Here is a 14922-nt window from a genome sequence, read left to right on the forward strand (position 1 = left end):
AGCTACTAGAGATAATAAACAAATTCAGCAATGTAGTGGGGTAAACGATCTGTTTGCAAAAATCAGTAGTGTTTCAATACAATAGTAATCAAAAATCTGAAGAGGAAATAAAAAATTTCCATTAAAATAGCAACTAAAAGAATAAAATATCTAGGAATAAATTTAACCAAGGACATTAAGTACTTGTACACATACAACTACAAAATATTGCTAAAAGAAATTAAAGAAGATCCAAATAAATGGAAGGATGTTCATGGATTGGAAATATAAATATTGTTAAGCTGTCAATACTACCCTAAGAAAAACATGCTATTGGCACAAAGACAAACACATAGATCTATGCTATAGAACTGACAGCTCAGAAATAAACCATCACACACTTCACTGATTTTTAATGCAATTTTATTGAGATATAGTCACATAACCTAATCATCCAAAGTGTGCAATCAATTTTTCACAGTATCATCATATAATTGTGCATTCATCACCACAATCAATTTTTGAACATTTCCATTACTCCAAAAAAAATAAGAATAAAAGTAAAAATAAAAAGTAAAAAAGAACATCTAAGTCATCCCCCCCATCCCCCACCTCCCCCTAATATTCATTTACTTTTGTTCCCATTTTTCTACATATCTGTCCATGCACTGGTTAAAGGGACCGTGAGCCACAAGGTTTTCACAATCACACATTCACACCGTATAAGCAACTTAGTTATACAATCATCTTCAAGAATCCAATTTACTGGATTGCTGTTCAGTGGTTTCAGGTATTTCCTTCTAGCTATTCTAATATGCTAAAAACTAAAAAGGGATTATCTATATAATGCTTAAGAATAACTTCCAGAATGACCTCTTGACTTCATTTGAAATCTCTCAGCCACTGAAACTTTATTTTGTTTATTTCTCTTCCCCCTTTTGGTCAAGAAGTCTTTCTCAATCCCATGATGCTGGGTTCAGGCTCATCCCTGAGAGTCATGTCCCATCTAGGGGGGAGGGCAGCAAGTCCATCTGCCAAGTTGGCTTAGACAAAGAGGCCACATCTGAGCAACAAAAGTTTACTGCTTAGCCTATCCTTTGCAGTAACAAGCTTCATAAGGGCAAGTCCCAAGATTGAGGGCTTGGTCTTTTAAATTGGTAGTTCCCATGCTTGCAAGAATATCAGGAATTCCCCAGGTGTGGAAGTTTAATATTTCCATGTTTTCCCTCAGTCCCTCAAGGGAGCTTTGCAAATACATTTTTATTCTCTGCCCAAATTACTCTAGGATGTATCAGGGATTCACACTAACCTGTGCAAACTAATCAGATCTCACTCCCTATTCAAGTTTCCATGTAATTATAGTGTTAGAATTGACTGACCATACAAGTTAAATTAGTTTGCTACAGAAAATATAGATTTTGCACTGAATAAACATCTCTTCCTTTGGTCTCACAGAAGTTGAAGTTTTAAAACACAGCCAATACAATCCTTTACCCTTTAGTCTGATTTGTCTGAGTCCTAACCAAGTCCATTTCATTCATATCTCTAATTGAAGTCTGATCTCGTTTGTCAGCTTCTTTAACAGTTGCTGTGCGGGGTCATGCTGACATTCATAGCTGCTGAAATCTGGCTCTGAGTCTTAGGTGTCACACAGATATATGAAGTTCCAGGGACCAACCAAGTTATACACAAAGAGCTCAGCATCTCAGAGTTTGGAGATAGCCATCACAATTCAGGAATAGATGTGACTGCTGTGAGAGCTTACAGTCTAAGAACCTTCACAATAATCCTTCCCTTGATAACCTGTGCGCCCGATTCAATTCTTAGAGTTTGCACATTATAGTTAGTCCATCTTAGTGAGGCATTATAATGTTTGTCTTTTTGTTTCTGGATTATTTCACTCCACATATGGTCCTCAAGTTCCACTCCCCTTGTTGCATGCCTCACAACTTCATTCCTTCTTGCAGCGGCTCAATATTACATTTTTGTATACACCATGGTCCACCATTCCATTCATCAGCTGATGTGCCCTTAGGCAATCTCCATCCATTACAAATTGTGAATACTGCTGCCATACACTCCAGTGTGCAAATGCCAATTTTTGCCCCTTGCCCCATTCTCATTTCTTCCAAGTATATTCCCAACAATGGAATTCCACTTGTATACCTCTATTTATTTTTTCAACAGTTTTATTTACACACCATATAGTCCATCCTTATTAAACAATGTTCCTGGTATAATCACAGAATTATGAATTCGCCACCAAGATCTGTATGAGGATATTTCCATTTCCTCTGCAAAGAAAGAGGAAGAGGAGAAAAAATAAATGAAGAATAAGAAAATTAAAAAGAAAAGAAAAAAAATACAATAAAAAAGTCAGACAGCAATGACAGCACCAAGAATCCCATACCACTCCCTTATATCCCCCTTATAGACATTTAGCTTTGGTGTATTACCTTTGTTACAATTAATGGAAGCATATTACAATGTTACTGTTAACTATAGACTCTAGTTTTCATTGACTGTAGTTTTTCCCCGATACCATGCTATTTTCAACACCTTGCAATGTTGACATTCTTTTGTTCTCCCTCATGTAAAAACATTCTTATATTTGTACATTAGTCACCATCTTTCACCACTCTAGGTTTTGTTAAATTATACAGTCCAGTCTTCATCTTCTATCTTTCTTCTCATGTCACTGGCTTTCAACTGTACTCACACACATCTTTGATTAACTAATTTTTGACAAGTTGGCAAAGACCACTGAATTGGGAAAGAATAATGTCTTCAACAAATGGTGCTGGTAAAAAAAAAAAAAAGGAGTACCCTTACCTCACATCATATACAAAAATCAACTCAAAATGGATCAAAGACCTAATTATAAGAGCCAGAACTCTCAAACTATTAGAAGAAAATGTAGGGTAGCATATTCCAGACCTTGTGTTAGGAAAGGGTTTCTTAGACTATACACCCAAAGCACAAGCAAAAAAAGAAAAAAAAGATAAATGGAATCTCATCAAAATTAAAAATGTTGGTCCTCAAAAGATTTTATCATGAAAATAAAATGACAACCTACATAATGGGAGAAAATACTTGGAAATCAAATGTCCAATAAAGGATTAATATCCAGAATATATACAGAAATCCTTCAACTTAACAACAAAAAGATTAAAAATTTTAAAATGAATTAATCCAATTAAAAAATAGGTGAAAGTCTTAACAGACATCTCTCCAAGAAGATATACAAATGGCCAAGAAGTACATGAAAAGATGCTCAACATCAATAGTCATCAAGAAAATGCAAATCAGAGCACAATTAGATACCATTTCACACTCATTAGAATGGCTGCTATTTTTTAAAAGATGAAAAATAACAAGTATCATAGAGGATGCAGAGAATAGGCACCAACATTCATGTTGGTGACAATGTAAAATAGTGCAGCTGCTGTAGAAGACAGTTTTGTAGTTCCTCAGAAAGCTAAGTATAGAACTACCATATAGCCTGACAATCCCACTGTTAGGTATATACCCAAAAGAAGTAGGAACTCGAACAGTTATTTGCACACTGATGTTCATAGCAGCATTATTCACAAGTGCCAGAAGACAGAAGCAACTCAAGTGTCTATCATCCGATGAATGGATAAAGAAAATGTGGTATATACATACAATGGAATATTATTCAGCCATAAAAAGGAATGAAGTCCTGATGCATGCAACAACATGGATGAACCTTGAAGATGTCATGTTGAATTAAGCCAGACAGAAAAGGCCAAAAATTGTGTGATCTCATTGTCTGGAAACAACTAGAATAAGCAAGCTCATAGGTCAGAATCCAGAATATAGGTTACCATTTCTAGATTACCAGTGGGGTGGAGATAGAGAACAGGAGCTTAAGGCTTAAAATGTACAGGGTTCTATTTGGAATAATGGAAATATTTTCTTAATGGATGGTGGTGATGGTAACACAGCATTGTGAATGCTATTAATGGCACTGAAATACGTATCTGAATACGATTAAAAGGGGAAATTTTAGATTGCATCTATAGTAACAGCATAAAAATTTTAAAAAATATCCACGGAATTGAACTACACAAACAGTGAACCCCTAAGTTAAACCACGGACTTTAATTAACAGTACAATTATAAATATGTACTATCATTAGTTGTAAAAAATGTTTCTCACCAATGTAAAATGTCAATGTTGGGGTGGTATATGGGAATCCTGAATTTATTCATGATTGTTCTGTAAACCCACAACTTCTATAATAAACAAACAGCAATAACAACAAACTAAATATCCCTCAAACCACTGGTATTCCCTGCATCAAAACACCTTATAATTCCCTCTATTATAAACTTCATCACATCATGGTTAAATAAATTATTTCTCTGTGCTACATGGAGGAACTCCTACAGGACAATGATTAGCTTATTCTTTTATATGCAGTATATGCCAAATCTAAGACAAACTCACAGGTTTAACTATCTCCCATTTTCCCAATGAGAATTTACAAAATAAATTTTAGGAAATTTAACTATATAAATTTTTAGGGATATAGATAAAATAGTTCAATATCTACATATAACAGTGAGACTTTAAATTTACACATGCACTTTATTTAAAATCATATGCTAAAAATTATGGTTATATATTATTACCATGAAAAATTTCCTCAACTTTCCATATTCATCCTCATCACTTGTTTCTTCAAAATCCTGTGGTCTACCAAGTCACCTAATAGTTTTCTAGAGAGTATTTTCACTTTTGTTTAAATAGTTTGAGATAAAACACTTTGGGACTTTTTGAATGGGAAGTGAGAAAGTAGTGATAGTGTGTATTGGCAAATGTATTTGAGACCTTAACTGTGAAAGAGAAGAGACACGGATATTCCTTTAAGGGGACCAAAAATAAAAGGGTTTTACCACAACATATGAATATAAGACAAGAGATGTTAGTAAAGAAACAGATGAGGACAAGAGGCTTAAAGTTTGTAAAATAAACCCAGACTTGGAGAAGCTAAAAGGAAGGTGGGCACTCAGAGAATGGAGGGGGTAAAATGTAGTAGATAAGAGTGTGGAATGTGAAGCTAGATTGCTTGGGTAAAATCCTTCCCATACATCACTTATTAACTATGTAATGCTGTGCAAATATTTAACCTCTCTATGCCTTAGTTTCCTTACTTGTAAAATGGGGATAAACATAGTACCCACCTGTCTTGGTGGTCTCATGACCACCTTCAAGTTCAATGAGTTTCTGGAAGGAATCAGATGACTCATCATAAAGTTATACTCAAGGCTAGGATTAATCATAGCAAAGAATACAGTGCAGGATCACCAGGAAAAAGAGATACATAAGTGAAGGCTAGATAGGTCCAACATAGGCTTTCTTGTTCTCTTACAGGAATCCCACAGATGCATCTTCCTCTCCAGCTGCAAACTGTGGAGACATGTGAAAAGGTGTCCTAGTGCAAGAAATCCCAATTGAGTCTTGGAATCTAAAGTTCTTAAATGGATCTGGTTACATAGGCACATGCTTGCCACATCATCAGCTATGGTGTGGACTCAAATCCAGGCACCAGGTACCTAACATGTATCTTGAGGTTTACTTTAAACATGTTGACAACCTTGTTCATCTTAACCCACTGCTTCTGGCATACAGAATAATCTCATTACTCAGTAGCTCTTAACATCATTACTGATTAGCTCTGTGAACATTCCAACAGTTTAGCTCTCAGAGTTTGACCAAGGGTCATCATCATGGCTACAGAAATAAGCAAGAACTGAGTAAAGCAAGGCTGCTATGTTAATTCTTTCTTCACACTACCTCATAGGGTTGTTGTGAAGGTTAAATGAGTTAATATATATAGAATAATACTGGGCATAGAGTAATGCTACACAGGTGTTTATTATTATTATTGCATTATTTCTTCATTATGTTAGTGCAATAAGATAGAAAAGAAAGTGATGTTATAAAGATAGGAAATAATTAAACAAAATTGTCATTCATGGATCATATGATCACATAGAAAACACAAGCTAGTCTGCATTATTAGAATTAGTGAGAGCTTAACAAAATGGATGGACAAAAGATAAATATGTAAATTCACTCACATTTCTATAACCACTAACAAAATCTTGAGAAAATGTACTTCTTAAGGATAACAGCAACTAACACATAAGATATCTTGAGTTAAAGAGATATATGACCTTTAGGAAGAAAATCACAGAAATAACTGAAAGAAGAGTTAAGTAAATAGAAATCCATGTTCATGTATAGGAAGATTCAACACTTTAAAGATGTTGTTGTCCCTCAAATTAATTTCTAAATGTCATAAAATTATGGTAAAAATGCCAATTGTTTTTCATGGAACTCAGAAAGCAATTCCAAAGTTTATATATAACAACAATATGCCAAAAACAGCCAAGACAATTTTGAAACAAACAAATGAAAACAAACAAGGTGTGGAGTTTAACATCAAGATTTTAACTGTAAGTGTATAGTAATTAATTTTGAGCAATATTTATTTGCACAGGGATAGGCATTAAACCAAATGGATGGAAGAAAGGACTAGGAAGTAACTTAGCAAATGTGAAAACTTGTTCTACAGCCAAAGTTTCATTTTAGGTTAATGGAGAAAGGGTGGATAATTTAATAAGAGATATTAGTACCACTGATGATCCATATGGAAACAAATTACCACTCTGAATCCCATAGAAATCATCTCCATATGGTTTAATGAATTAAATGAGCAAAGCAAATTTTTCAGTCTCTTAGAAGAAAATAAAGGAGAACATAAATGACCACAAGATGAAGCAGTATTTCTTAAACCAGACACAAAAGCACAAATCACAAAGGTTAAACTGACTATATTTTCATAAAACAATTTAAATTATGTGAAACAGAATTAAGCACTCAATAACTATTAGATATAATAAGTAACATTAAAATTTCTGCCCATCTAAAAAACATAACAAAAAGCTATAAAGACACATCAAGTTTGAGCAAAGATATTTACTTCTATGAGAGATGTGGAGTAATTTCTTTGGGGAAGGGTGGGGATCTTCAACTATGTTGTTAATTCTTTGTTAGATATATTCCTCTCTAAGCTTTCTCGTGTATTTGAAATATTTTGAAATACATTTCTGGAAGGGCTAAAAGAGTTTGGAGTGGGCAAAGAGATCAACTTTGGCTGGAGAGAATCGTGGAAGGTAGAAATTAAGGTGGTGAAATATGATGAAAGATAGAGACTGGAGTCAAGAGGGCACCATGGGCACTGTGATTTGGAAATCTGAAAATCAGTCCATCTCTGTTATAAAAAATTTTTTTACAATTGTAATTATATTGATGTTCATATTGTGTAAAATAACTCATTTAATAAAGTAGTACTTTGATTTTACAACAAAAAGTTAACCTAACCCCCTGGAGTAAAGAAATACCATGAGCCTCTATCCTGAAACCAGGAGCAAGCTCAGAGAAAATGAGAATGTCCCAGTTCAACCTGCATATGGAGATAGGTAGAGAACAAGAGGAAAGGTAACGAAGGATGCTTCAAGGAAAGTTGATAATTAGGGTTTTCTATTTTTTTTCCTACACAATGGGAAGCTATTTAAGAATTTTAACAGAGACTTAAAAGACTTGGTCTGTGCTTTAGAAATACTAATATGATTCAGAGTAAATAAAGACTTGGAATGTAGATATTTAGAGTCTAATACGTGAAAAGAATTAGGGAAAGCATGATGGAGGGGTACCTGTAGCTAGAATGATGGTACAAGAAGTGGGAAAGAAAAGATGGGACTGAGAAATAGTACTGAGGTAAGAACAGGGTTCAAGGTCTGATTGAGAATGGGATGTGGGGAACATGTAAGATTCAGAGGTGACTCCAAGCATTTCAGGCTAGATGACAGAATAATTATGACATTCATAAGAAACAGAAACATCAGCAGGATACGCTGGTTTTGGAAAAAAAGATAATGAGTTCAGTTTTAAACATTGAATTTTATGTACTCCCTATAGAAACATTAACAAGGCACAGGAGAACATTGATCTAGTAGTGTTCGAGAAAGAGCAGGTATTAAAACCATGTATTTGAATTCTATCTGCTCAATGTTGATAGTAGAATCCAAGTGGTTGTGGTGCAAACCATAGGAAACAAATAAAGAGAAATTGTTGGGAACAGAATATTCTGGAATGTCTATTTTTAGAATACTGGAAGAGAACCAGGAAGGGTTGTATAATCAGTGCTAAAAAGGGGGTTGAGTAGGTGGTCACAATCATTTTAAAGTGAGGTAGGGGAGCTAGAACCAAATTTAATGATTTATAGGTCATAGATGCCTTTTGCGAGAGCAGTTTTAACAGAATGGCTAAATATAAAATGTGTTTTTTTTCAAATCCCAATGAAGTACTAGTTGTAAACACATAAAATTTCTAATGCTGTTTTAATTAATTATGAAATTTGGTTCTAATTCTTTACCTGTTTCTTACTTCCTTTCAGCTTTATGGCTCTTCTGAAGAATTTCTCATCTCCTGGGCATTTACTAAACAATAGTTTCCAGAAATAGTTACAAGAAAAATGAAATGTAGAGACACTATCTAGCTTCCTTTGTATCCATTGAAGGAGACATCTTCCAAAGCACCCAGCATTTAAAAATGAGTTCTTTACAGTTATTTTATTGTTAGCATCTATTATGTTTGTATATTTTAGCTATATCCATTGAATTAATGTAACTAATTTAGTTTTTAATTTTTTTTTAATTAGAGTAGCAATATTTCAAGCACGTGATATAGCCAGTCTCTCAGATACAACAATAGGATTTTGGCATTCCATGTGCTAAAGTAGTTTATCTGGAGCATTTGTCTGGTCTAAAGCATGTCTTAATGGATTTGCAATTGCTCTCTCCTTAAAATATTTCTCTAAAAATGTCATAGTTATGTTGGAAAATCCTAAATATTTGGCATTTGGCTTAAAAATTCTGTATTTATTCAATTGTTACTTTTATATACAGAATCATAGAATCTTAACTCTGTAAGAGGCTTTAGAAAAAATGCAACTGCTTCATTTTATACATGAGGAATGAAAATCCCAGAGAGGTTAGGGGGTTGGGTAGAAGTCACACAGCACATTACATCATGCATTTTTCAATGTGATACAATTATAGGAAGCAACATTATAGTACAATAATTAAAATATTGCCTATTTCTCTAAATGTCATTGGGTCTATATTATGTACATTAAATTATATTAGGAGCTGATGAGGAAACAAAAGAAGGGGACAACATTTTCCTTTTCCTAAAGTAGGTACATACCCGGGAAAAATCTGTGCTGTGCCATCTATAGACTAATACAGAAAATAGTTAGTGTTGTATAAAGGAAGAATGTGTGAATGATTTAATTAACAAAATGCATTTTCTCTATTACATGGTAAGATTAGAAACAGGCAAGCTAATCAAGGGAGTTTATAGATCAATAAATTTTAAACAAAGCAGGCAACTATTCTCAAGTGCCAGATGTTTTGAAAGTTCACTTTAAACAAAATAATTTTGTAAAGTCAAAAAACTTGACCTAGAGAATTGGGAAATTTAGCTAGATTTTCTCCCTTTCTCCTTTATTTAGGAAATCTCTTCTACTCTTTACTCAATACTGGTAAAAGAAGGTAGCTCCTCTTAGCTTAAAGTTATGCACTGGAAGAAATGGATTAAACAGCAGTTTTCAATCCATTTTCTCTTATTACAGAGGAAGAGGGAATATACTTGACACAGAAAAAAAAGACAGATGAGCTTGTAAACATGCTAATGCCAGACTTCTTGGAAAATAAACTAATGACATTTGCTGATGAGAAAGTCCTTATCCATGGAATGCTTTAGGTAGGATGTACGTGTTTAACTTTAAGATTATGGCAAAGAACCTGAAATTATGGAATTATGGGGTATGGCTTCCTGAGAAACAAGGATAAATTATATAACCATCTGAGTCTAAAATAAAGATCTTTGAACAATGAGAGGGCTCTTTTCTGTGCAAGCAATGTGAAACACAAAAATAATTTAGAGACCTCACATGTTAACTTGGGCCAGAGTGTGACAAAGCAGCACTCTGGGAAAGTTCATTGACTGTTCCCACTTCTTACTGCTTTGCCTGAGACTTGAGATTTCTTTATCTTTGAAATAATTAGGAAGGCTAATATCTCTCATTCATATGACTCTGATTTGACAAACTGATCCTTTGTATTAATACTCAGACACCACCCAAGGAAAGGTCTTCTCTCTCAAAGTCATGTTTGTCAGTTCAATTTTCCTTATTTTAGGAAATAAAATGTTCTTTGTTTAACAGGACTTTGATTGAGCTGCTGGATATGTGTGAAACAGAAGCAAGCAAAAATCAACAATTTCAAAAGGAACATGAAATGGCAATGTTGAAAATAATCCATAATGGTTATAGTTGGATAATGAAGATTTTATTACTTTCTTGGTATATTAAATTGTATTCCTTTATTAGAATTTTTGCATCTGGTAGGTAAAATGTATTTTCCTTTGTTAAAATATGCTTGTTATTCTTCCTCTTTGAACATTTGATACTATGATACCGTGTAGTTTTTACTTATGATATGAAAAGGAGAATTTAAAAAATAAAGTTTTTTTATAATGTAACTAAAGATGAACACGCCAAACCCACAGCCCTACTCTTCCTGTGTTCAATTAAGATTAAAAACTGCTATAATTACATCCTGTGCACTACCTTTCCACTCACTAATTTTTTTCTTTTTTTCTTGCAATTTTATTGACAGTCTTATAACATGCAATCATCCAAAGGGTAAAATCAATTATTCACAGTATCATAACATAGTTGTGCATCTACCAACAGCCAATTTTTGAACATTTTCATTACTCCAAAAAAGAATTATTAAAAAAAGAATAAAAATAAAAGAAAAAAAGGACACCCAAACAACCCATCCCCCATCCCACCGTATTATTCATTTACTTTTTGTCCCCATTTTTGTACTCATCTCTCCATACACTGGATAATAGTGTGAGTCACAGGGTTTTCTACAATTACACAATCATACCATGTAAGCTATATAGTTAATACACTTGTCTTCAAGAAACAAGGCTACTGGGTTGCAGTTCAACGGTTTTGGGTATTTCCTTCTAGCTGTTCTAATATACTAAAAACTAAAAAGGAATATCCATATAACGCATAAGAATAACCTCCATTTGCTTTATGCAAATGCGTGGAATGAAAGAGAGGTGTGAACTATTAGAAAAGAATGTAGTATACTGTGCCAGCATTACATTAAGGCCATGATGATTATGGGATATTAATAACATTTTTGAGTAAGATAAATTTTCAGGAACCCATTCAAATTAGTTCTATCTAGTATTGAATAAATGTTTGGGAGTATTACCCTTACAACTTGAAAAGCAAGCATTCTCAGAGTAGTAAACATTTCTGGAACTGACCACAGTGTGGAGATGTTGTAACACAGATTCACCTTGTCGTGATTGATGAATTCTGAGTTCTCTTGCTGGAACATGGATTTCCACTGCCGGCACTGATTTCCCTTTCCATTTTATAATTTCTTATCATAAGGTAATACTTCTATTTTCTAGTATAAGTTCATAAATATGAGTGGCACGCTTGCTTTTTTTTCATGGATGGAATGGTTTCCCTCTGTAACAATTGAATTTTTGTGCGTCTGGTACCCCTAAAAGTTCATGTGTAATGTGATGCTTTTCACTGTTTGATCCTGCATACAACAACTAGGAATCCACGTAATGCTAAATAAGCCAATTTCAATATAGAGTGCTCTTGAAAGACCCACTGGCGCATATAAAATAATACCAAACACCACCAGAGTCTGTGGGCTTCATCCAAGAATGAAATGACATTCACTGGAAATGCATTCATGAATCCTTGAGCGAATCTGGCTGTTTGTTTATTCCACTAACATGAAGTGCGTACTCTGTCCCAGGCACTCTTTCTGGATATGCAGAGAGAAACAAAACAGACTTGACACCTGTCTTGTGGAACAAAGTGCCATTTAAAAAATAAACAGATACATAATTACTATGTGAAATAATATAATGAAGAGACAATAAAGAGTATAATGAAATATGATAACCTAATTCAGTTGTGAAGACAGGAGGGAGGGAGGTTAGCCAGGTGAACAGGATTCACAGGCAGAGGGAACAGAATCTGGAAGGTACTGAGTGGGAAGAGTTTGGTAAGGTTGAGTAACTGAAACAATGTTACCAGGATGAGGGACTTGGGCATCTTGATGATTGTTAGAGTGTCAGTATAGGACCTGCCACATCAGCAGGGGCCAGAACATTCAGACTCATGATGTATTTGACAAGGAGCTGTAGAGCTGTCACATAAAGAGAAAAGAAACAGAATGGTGAAGAGAATAGATGAAATTATAAGGATGAAATTAAAACATGGAATTCTCCTGAATTGATTACACTTGCTACTCATCCTTGGATAGAAAGTAAGAAATTTACAGAAATAGAGGCACAAGAAACTTGTTTTAAAAATATACAAATTTGGAGTAATTTGATTAATTTTTTAAAAATTACATTTTAAAGAAACTAAAATTGGGAATAAAATTGTTTTATTCTGGTATTTTCCTTATGCTTATAGAATTCTTTTGACATTTTTTTCTAGTACAGGTCTACTGGCTATGAAATCTCTTCAACTTTTGTTTGAAAAACTCTTCATTTTATGCTCAATTTTGAAAGATATCTTCTCTGGGTCCAGAAATCTAGTTTGACTTTTTTTTTCTTTCAACACTTTAAAGGTGTGGCTTCATTCTCTTCTGTCTTGCATAGTTTTTGACAACAAGAAGTCTGAAGTCACTGTATTTTTGTTCTTCTATATATTATGTGTCTTTTCCCCTGATTTGGCTGCTTTTAAGATATTCCCTTTTAAATTTGTTTTTGGCAATTGAATTATGATATTTCTCAGTATAGTTCTCTTTCCTTTTAGTTTGCGAAGGCTTTGCTACACTTCTTTTCTGAGGTTTTATAGTTTTTATAAAATTTAGAAAGATTTCTGCTGTTATTACTTCAAATACTTTTTAATCCATTTTTCCACACTTTTTTTCTGGGACTCCAATAACACAAAGTTATTGTCCCATAGGACACTGAGTCTCTGTTCAATTTTTTGAATCTTTTTTTGTCAGTGCCTTATTTGGGATTGTTTCTATTGCTACATCTTCAGTTCACTTCTCCTTTCTTCTGCAGTTTTTAATCTGAAATTTTCTTTACAAATAATGTATTTTTCATTTATAGAATTCTCATTTGATTATTTTTATATCTTTCATTTCTCTCCTCATTATGTTTATGTTTTCCTTTAAATTCCGAGCATATTTACAATATTTACAGTAGCTGTTATATTTACTAAATCCATCTCTGTCATTCCTTGGTTTGTTACATTGACTTTTTTTTTTTCCTAGGTTAAGGTTTACATTTGCCTACTTCTTGAAATGTTTAGTAAATGTTGATTGGGTGCCAGATGTCATAAATTTGTCATTGTTGAGTGCTGCATTTTGTTGTATTTCTTTAAAAGTCCTGGAATTTATTCTGGCAGGCAGTTACTTGTAAATGAGTGTGACCCTCCCAAGGCCTGTTTTCATATAGCCACTTCTTTTCTTGATTCTCTTAAATACCCAGCATATTCAACAAGTTCTTTCACTCTGGCTGGTGAGACCTTAAATGATTCCCAGCCCTGTATGACCTGTCAAATTGTTTGACTTACGGCTATCCAGTAATTGCATTTCCCCTGCAGTTTTCTTTTCTTTTTGTCTAGTTTTGTGGAGTGTCACTCTACATTTGCTCTTACTGGTCTTCATTCAAAGACTTTAGGAAACACCTATGCAGGTTTATGTAGTACTTTGTTCTCTTTCAAATTCTGTCCCACAACTGCTAGCTCTCTTGGTATCCCTGAACATCAGTCTTTGTCTTCTCAACTAAGTGAGATCATCAGGCTCTGTTTGTGTCCCTCTTCTGCACTGCATCTGGAAAATGCCTCAAGGCAGAAGGCTGGTAGAGATATAGGACTCACATGAGTTCCTCTCCTCTCAGCGTTTACAGTGCTCTTCTGCCTATTATTTAATGTTTGAAAACAGTTATGATGTGTATTTTTTCCAGTTTTCGACTTGTTTTTTTGTAGAAGGTAAAATTTCATAGCTGAAGCAAAATTACCTTTAATTTAAATTTGTAAAATTAAGGTTTTGCAGCTATTCAATTTTTTTCATAAATAGACCATATCAAGACTTGTCTTCTAGATAATTAGTCATACTGGTTCAAATCACATTCCATGAATTCTAAAAATTATATTAAGTTAGAATCTGACATGAAATGCCTGTCAAATGAGGTTTAATCTCACAATAGACACATCATAAAAGTGAAAATATTGTGGCCAAGAGAGACATATTCAACTATGATGCTATTGTTCTACTGGTTTTATACTTTACATAAAAAAAAATTGTGCTCAAGCTATGAACTCCCATGTATGGAGTGGATCAGTTGCTGTATTTTCTCAGCAAGCCAAAGCTTGTGTCCCATTGCTTTCACGTTTCAGCTTAACTTTTCTCTTTCTAGGAAGCTCCATTGTTCCTTAAAACTTGGTTTGCTTCTCCTCATATAACCTTCTTAACACTCCCAAGTTAACACTTAAGGCATAGAAATGTGATTGATTATTTACCCACTAGCCTCTGAGCCTCTTGAAAGCAGTAATAGACTTTTAATTAACATCATTTCCCAGTGCTTAGTTTAGAAAAGGTGTTCAATAAATATTTGCTGGATAAATAAAAACCTGAATTGCTAGAAGTTGTTCATTGAATCAGGTTTGCTGATTACTTCCCTACATTAGATATACTACATAGAAAAAATTTACCTTTACTTTAGCCTTGATAGCCATTCAGGACATGGGAGTTACTAAAAACAAATAT

The sequence above is a fragment of the Choloepus didactylus genome, chromosome 1 (assembly GCF_015220235.1).
Source record: "Choloepus didactylus isolate mChoDid1 chromosome 1, mChoDid1.pri, whole genome shotgun sequence".
Taxonomy (NCBI): domain Eukaryota; kingdom Metazoa; phylum Chordata; class Mammalia; order Pilosa; family Megalonychidae; genus Choloepus; species Choloepus didactylus.